Source organism: Notamacropus eugenii, chromosome 1, assembly GCF_028372415.1.
Source record: "Notamacropus eugenii isolate mMacEug1 chromosome 1, mMacEug1.pri_v2, whole genome shotgun sequence".
Taxonomy (NCBI): Eukaryota; Metazoa; Chordata; class Mammalia; order Diprotodontia; family Macropodidae; genus Notamacropus; species Notamacropus eugenii.
In genome coordinates this window covers 297,566,450-297,574,423 of record NC_092872.1, presented here as the reverse complement: position 1 = coordinate 297,574,423, position 7,974 = coordinate 297,566,450, and the positions used below count along the sequence as shown (strand labels likewise).

Sequence of the window (7,974 nt, the reverse complement as noted above, 5' to 3'; positions counted from 1 at the left end):
CTTTCTCATGGTTCCTCCCATTTATTCTAATTCTTCTATACAACATGACTAATGTGAAAATATGTTTAATAGAAATGTATATGTAGAGCCTATATCAGACTGCATGCCATCTTGGGGAGGGGGAAGGAAGGGAGAAGAAGAAAATTAAAAACTTATGGAAGTGAATGTTGAAAACTAAAAATAAATAAATTAACTTACCAAAAAAAAAAAAAAAAGATGGTCCTTTTGAAATGCTGCCAGCTGGGGAGAATTAAAGAAGGCTTAGTGGAGGAGGTGATATTTGTGCTGGGCCTTGAGATAGCTGGAGACCAATAGATAACATTTCACTGATAACTAATTAATTTAATTAACTTGCTTATTTATTACATCTTTCATATTTAAAATATCTTCCGGTATTAGCAGTACATTTTAATAAATGTTTATGATAGATTTTAGAAATGTGTCATTGATTATGTGCAGAATTTGTTAAATATTTATATTATAAATAATATATGTGCTGGTAGGCAAAGGTTATTTTGGATGGTTTAGGATGTGATTTTCTCATGAGGCCTCTATTCCCTTTCCTATCTATTTAGTGAGTGGGGGAAGGAAAAAAATCCCACAAAGGTCCCTGGCACAAAGCTACCAGTGGAGATAATTGGAGATAATGAAATTAGTTCATGAAAGTGAAGGGCCTAATTCCACATGGCTTTCTTTTTCTGCAAATGCAAATTGCAAACAGGACTCATAAATGCTTCAAGTTCCCAGGAAATCTGTTGATTGTTGAGCTGGTATGGTGATCCCTGAGCCATTGAATTGACCAAGATTTTCCTTCCCTCTTTCACATTTTTCTATAGCAAAACACAAACTTAGGATGCCACAAAAATTATCCTGTCCTTATGGAAACAGTATGAAAAAAAGACAAAAAACTGGCAGGTAAAACATTTATAAGGATCAAAGCAACCCTTAGGGATTACCTTTGTAAGCTTTTTACTTGTCATTTGGGGCAATCACATGAAAGGGGAAAATGGAGAGAGGAGCAGATCCGCCATTATTCCAGCAGTTTTTTTAAGAAGTCCTTTATTCTCAACTTGGAACAAAAGCTCCCAGGGTCTTAGTGACTTATTCATCCCTAGGGAGGCAATCTAGCATTGTGGGAAGGGATATTACAGAAGAAACTAAAAAATGTCTTGACCTGACCAAATTTAAGGTTCCCTGAATTATTTTCCTGTCTGCTTTCCTGCCTGCCTTCCTTCCTGCTGGCTTGCCTTTCACAAATTTTATTTATGCCTTTTGTCATTATATTACAGTCAATTCTGAGGGAGGGGCATATTTCTCATGATAAAGAACAATTAATAAACCAAAATACCAGATAGAATGACCACATAACAGTGTATACAACATGCCCTCTGTCTCTGCCTTGAGGAGGGAGCTATGTTTTATTATCTGTTCTCCAGCACCTTCACTGGTTTTTCAATTACAAAGAGTTTGATTTCCTTTTAGTCATCTTTTCATTTTCACTGCTGGAGCCATCATATAAATTATTCTTTTGCTTCAGCTTATTTCACTCTAAATCAATTCATATAGATTTCTATGTTTCTCCAAATTCCCCTTATTTGTAATTTCCTGAGGGCCAATAATATTCCATTACATTTGTGCATTATATACCATAGTTTTTTCAGTTGTTCACCATTAAATGGATGCTCACTTTGTTTCCATTTATTTCCTAGCACAGACTGCTATTACGAATGTATTGGTGTACACTGCAGCGTTGTTTCTTTGATTTCCTTGGCATTATTGATATTCAAAGGGGCAATCACTGGGCTAAGGAGTATGGGTTCTTCAAGCCTTTTTACTGAATAATACCAAGTTGATATCTAGAACTATTAGATGAATACATTGACTTTTCATTTTTTGTCACCTTTGCCAATTTGCAGGTTGTAGGATTAACATTGCTTTGATTTTCATTTCTTTTAATTTTAGTGTTTTAGAGCATGTTTTAATATGGTCATTTATAGTTTGTAATTTTTTTGGAAAACTCTTAATGTCCTTTGACCATTATTGACAGTTACTAATGACTCTTAGTGCTGTATATTTGTCAATTTCCCATATATCTTGTATATCAGTAATATTTGAGGTAAACATTTTCCTGTTACAGTTTCTTTTTGCAATTTGATTTTATTCATGGAAAAGCTTTTTAATTTTATGTAGTTTAAATTACATATTTTGCTCTTTATGGACAAAACTGGCTGCTAGGTGATGCAGTGAATAGAGCGCTGGGTCTAGATTCAGGAAGACCTGAGTTCAAATCTGCCTTCAGATACTTATTAGCTGTGTGACTCTGGGCAAGTCACTTAACCTCTCTCAGACTTAGTTTCTTCATCTGTAACATGGGGATAATAATAGCATTTACCTCCCAGGGTAGTTGTGAAGATCTAATGAGATGATAATTGTAAAGCACTTAGCACAGTGCCTGGCACACAGTAAGTACTGTATAAATGTTGGCTATCATTATTATTATCGCTCCCCTCTAATGTCTGAATTTTATTTTTTTCAGTTGCAAGTTTTCTCCCTCCCTCTACCTCTCTCCCTCCCATTGAAAAGGCAATATCCATTGTCTACAGAAAGGCATGCAAAGCACATTTCCCTATTAACTGTTTCTCCTCTATTGTTTGGCTAAGAAGGCTTTTACCAGTCATAGTTATGGAAATTATCTGATCTCATTCTCTTCTAATTTTTTTTATGATGTGACCTGTTATATTTAGGTCTGTGATGGGCACCACTATGTGCCTCCTGGCATCTCACTATAACTCTGGGCAGATATAATTAAGCTAGGGTTATAGGAGGCACGACAGAATTAATGCCCAGATATGGGGATCACCTGTGCTCCCCACTGATGTGGGATCACCTCAAGCTAATGTCTAAGCTTTGCTGGAGTGAAATGTGGGAAGGAACACCTTAGAATATAAAAACATGGTATGACCCTAATGTGGTGGGTTTTCTTATCTGATAGAACCCAACTCTGTCCAGTTGCTATTAAGCAGGAGTCATGAGAACATCTTCACTAAGGGAATAAACAAGATAGAGGAAACTGCATCCAACCATCACATGTTGTGTCTCATTTTGTGTCCTTTAATAACCATGTGAGTGGTAGTTTGGCTATGAGGCATCTTGGAAAATCACTGGACCTGGCCCGGAGCAATAGCCATAGGCAGCAGAATCTGTCACAATGAAGTCTTGGTTCTGAAAAAGAAGAAATGAAGAAAAGGAGCAGACCCTTCAGATGCTCAGATATGATACTGATGTCTGCCAGATAGCCTGGTAGCATGGCCTGTGGGGGAGGAATCTCACCAGTGTGATAGGAAGGCAAGTTCTTTAGATCCAGAGGGAGTAGCCCAATGGATTGGGAAGAAACTAGAATAGAAGGAACGTGGTGAAAACTATGGTACCCTGGTTCTTCCTAACAGTTACAGGAGAGGGGGAACTTGTAGCCTCCAGGTCACACATGGCTCCCCAACCCTGGCTTATGGAGAAACAGGAAGGAGATTGCTCAGCTGAAAGACAATTAGCAGGTGCAGGTAGGAATGGATCTCAGGTGGGGCCTCTGGTCTTGTTACAGAAAGTATGGTCAGGGAGATGGGAGACATCAGACTTGTAGGAATCTGATATTGAAAAGGAAAAATCTATTGGGAGGATGATCTTCTTAGCAAGGAGAGCTAGAGTCAGGGTGGACTATAGGTACTGATACTTCAGCTGTGGATCCTGCCTGACTCATCTCTGGTAGGAGGAAAAGAAGAGGGAACAAGCATTTATTAATCATCCTCATTCAAGAGATACGTGCTATCATTATTTCCATTTTACAGTTGAGGAAGCCAAGGCAGACGATGGTTAAGTGACTTGTCCAATATCAAAAGTCAAATATTTGAACTCAAGTCTCGCTACCTCTGAGCAGCTAAGTGGCGCAGTGGATGAAGTGCTGGGCCTGAAGTCAGGAAGACTTATCTTCCTGAGTTCAAATTTGGCCTTGGACACTTACTGGCTGTGTGACCCTGGACAAGTCACCCAACCTTGTTTGCCTCAGTTTCCCCATCTGTAAAATGAGCAGGAGAAGGAAATGGCATATCACTCCAGTATATTTGCCAAGAAGACCCTAAATGGAGTCCTGGAGAGTTGGATATGGCCAAAACAACTCAACAGCCACAACTTTGTGACTCCATACCCAGCCTCATTGTGACACTGAGCTGCCTAGATGAGAAGACTCCTAAATTCTCCAACAACCCATCCTTGGAACTGTGAATGTGGGAACAGCCACTTGTAGTTACCCTGCTCACCAGCGCAGATCACTCAGATGGCCAGGGGAGAACACAGTGCAGTTCAGGATGCTTTCCGGTACAAACTGGCTCCCAGTCTAACTGCTAGAGGGAGATTGTTAGGGAGTTCAGACACTGGTGGTGTTGCTAGTTAGCAATGACCCTGTCACTATGGTAACCAGGCATGTACAGTAGATGCCCTCCAGCTAGGCTACTACACCTGTGGCCAGTTTTTGCTCTCCCTTCCCCTTTAGGGGTGATGATTTTGAATCATATTCAGCAAATCTGTCTGCTCAAAGCATCTCAGACCAAAGCAGTAACAGCTTTTTTCTTTCTTTGTGGATAACTGGCTTACTTTCTGTCTTTTTACAGGTGAGAAGAAAATAGACCTTGGAGTATTATATAGTTTTGTAAGGATGGGGGAAGATAACATTGTCTTCCTCTTTTGCACGTACTATTCCAGCAAATATGTGTTCCCTTTCTAAAAGGAGGAAACTCTTTGTCCTCTCTTTATCATTTTCTGAAAATTGATACATCAGACAGTCTGGGTCTTTTTTTGAGCTTACAAAATTTATCATAGAGTTAACGACTCAAGGCAGAAAGTAAATATTTGGGAAAAGAACAAAGCTTCCAAACCAGTAGCTCTCAAACAACTAAGCCGAGGCAAATAGAACCAAGGACTGACCAAGAATGAAGAGTATATATTGGTCATCTGGTTTCTTCTTAAAGAGGAAAAAAAAAAAGACTGGGCTATCAAAGTCGCTTCCTCCCAGATCAGCTTGGTTCACAATACAGATTCAGTTTAGCCAATACTTTATGCTCAGAAAATCATCATCCAGGCCTCCTTCTCCTACTTCTTCCCATGAACCCTATCCAGTTCAAGGGTTGGGGGAGATATTGGAGCTTAAAAATGATGAATAAATATAGGTTGTTTTCCTGTTCCAAGTATTTTATGTTGTGGGGTGGGGTCAAAGATAGGTTATATAACCCCCTATTCTTTGATCTTCAGGATTTCAAGCACAGTAGGGTGGAGACAATGACCCTAGGGCCACCTTGTATCATGGGGACAATAGGCCACATGTAATTAGAATGAGAGAGGAGAACTGGTATTCTGAGGTCTGCTTAACACAGTAGAACACAGAATCCTAAATTACTATTGTGCCATGGAACCCTTAAGTAGGAATATCCATTAATTTAGGAGGGTTGGAGGTACCAGTAGTGGGGAAAATGAGTTAGCACATAGGTCATGATAGGATATTGGCTTCGTGTGTGCACCGTGTTACTCTGCAATCTGAATGTTTATTATATCGTAGTCACTAACTAGTATTTATAATTGGGAACTGTACTAGGCCTAGGGCACTCTGGTGGTTCAGATCCTGAATGGAAATAAAATGAGACCCTTGCATACTACTTAATGGCTAATAAAAGGAGGGTTACTTAGTGATAGCAAGCAAAGGATAATAATAAGTTTATAATAATGTTTATAGCATTAATTCAGTTAAATGAGACTTCCTGGCATATGTATTGGCTGTGTTGATTTGCCAATTGATCGTTTGTGTTCGTCCTTTATTGCCAAAGAAGACCATGCCATCAGAGAAATGATGACATGACTTGCACTTGACTTTGTTTTGAGTGAGGAAGAGCTGTGCAGGTCACCAGTCTCACTTCTCCTCCAGAGCCCAATTTGCCAGTCAGAACTGTCAGCGAAGAACTGTGTTGTAACTACTGGTAAACTGACTTTAGTACTGAGGTCAACTAGAAGTTACTATATCAGTGGTTTGAATTTTATTTTTCTTGAGTTTAAGCACAATTTAGGGAAAAACTAGCCTATACTCTGGGGGTAAGGACTCAGATAGTGTTCTTTCCACAGGGTCATTGGAGCATCCATCTACCATCCTGGTAGGTCAAGCAAAATGGAGACTTTTAGAGATGCCCTGGGAAGTTGCATCCTAGGCCACGTACAATAGGACACCAGGAAGAATAACAGAAATATCTACTCTAATCATGGGAATTTAAGAGGCCAGTATTATATTCTATATTTTATGTTTCATATTTTAAAAGCCCTATGTAGCTAATGTAGAATGACAAAGAGATCTGGAGGCCCCTAGTTGATTACCAAATGAATAAGCCATTGCTACACATTTCCTCAACACCTGAGAAGTAGCAACAATGATGAAAGGGCTATAACAGGGGGTCATGGAGTTGTGTGGGGTAACTGCCTTGGCCAATGTTTTCTCAATATATGTCATGATGAACAAACAAGCTTAGTTTGCTTTCACCTAGGAAGGGATGCTGTATGTTTTCACAGCTGTTCCATAGTCATGTGAACTCCCCTGCACATATAGTTAGATGTCACCTAGAGGGGCTGACACTTAGTGACACTGGCCACCATCATCGCACAGATAATCTGCTAGTCAATAGCCAGAATGAATGTACACAAAGCTGTGCATAGTCGTACTACATAATTTACTCTATCACCCTCAAGCTACTGTCCTCATTGAAAGGTAGAATAGGTGCCAAAACAAACAGGGAGTATATGAACACAATCATAAAACACTTTTCACACAAATGAAGACAGACCTAAAGATCTGGAGAAATATTAATTGCTTATGGCCAAGCCAATATAATAAAAATGTCAATTCGACCTAGATTAGTTCATTTATTCAGTGTCATACCAATCAGACTATCAAAGGATTATTGTGTAGAGCTAGAAAGAATAAGATAATTCATCTGTAAGAACAAAAGGTCAAGAATATCAAGGGAATCAATGAAAGAAAAATGTGAGGGTAAGAGGCCTAGCAGTACCAGATTTCAAACTATATTACAAAGTGGTAATCATCAAAACAGTCTTGTACTGGTTAAGAAACAGAGTGGTAGACTAGTGAAATAAATTAGGTACACAATACATGGTAGTAAATGACCATAGTAATCTAGTGTTTGATGAACCAAAGATCTAAGCTTTTGGAGCAAGAACTTATCATCTGACAAAAATTACTAGAAAACTGGAAAGCAGTTTTGACAGAAACTAGGCATAGACCAAATTGTGAACCATATACCAAAATAAGGTCAAAAAGGCTATATAATTTAAAGATAAAGGGTGATATCATAAAAAATTAGAGGAGTATGGAAAAATTTACCTATCTTGTCTATGGATAATAGAAGAATTTATGACAAAATATGAGATAGAGTGGATTGCAGGAAGTAAGATGGATAATTTTGACTACATGAAATTAAAAAAGCTTTTGCACAAATAAAAACCAATGCAGCCAAACTTAAAAGAAAAGCAGGAAACTAGGAAAATTTTTCTTACAGCAAGCTTCTCTGGTAAAGGCATCATTTCTCAAATATATAAGAAAACTAAGCCAAGTTTATAAAAATAAGAGCCATTCCCCAATTAATAAATGGGCAACAGATATGAACAGGCAGTTTTCAGAAGAAGAAATCAAAGCTATGAATAGTGACATGAAAAAATACTCCACATCACTATTGATTACAGAAATACAAATTAAAACAACTCTAAGATGCCATCTCATCCCCATCAGATTGGCTCAGATGACAGATAAGGAAAAGGACAAAAGCTGGAAGGAATATGGATAAATAGCCATTGATGCACTGTTGGTGGAGTTGTGAATTGGTCCAACCATTCTGGAGAACAATTTGGAACTGTTCCCAACAAGGCTACAAA

At 38.6% G+C, this 7,974-nt stretch overlaps 1 long non-coding RNA gene across 1 annotated transcript; it reads right to left on the bottom strand.

Moving 5' to 3' along the window:
• Nucleotides 1-3,090: 3,090 nt before the first annotated feature.
• LOC140525330 (uncharacterized) lies at nt 3,091-4,427 on the bottom strand. Its single transcript, XR_011974002.1, has 2 exons — nt 4,311-4,427; nt 3,091-3,222 (listed from the first exon to the last, which is right to left on the bottom strand). It is a non-coding gene; the product is annotated as an uncharacterized lncRNA (long non-coding RNA).
• Between the last annotated feature and the right edge of the window lie 3,547 nt (nt 4,428-7,974).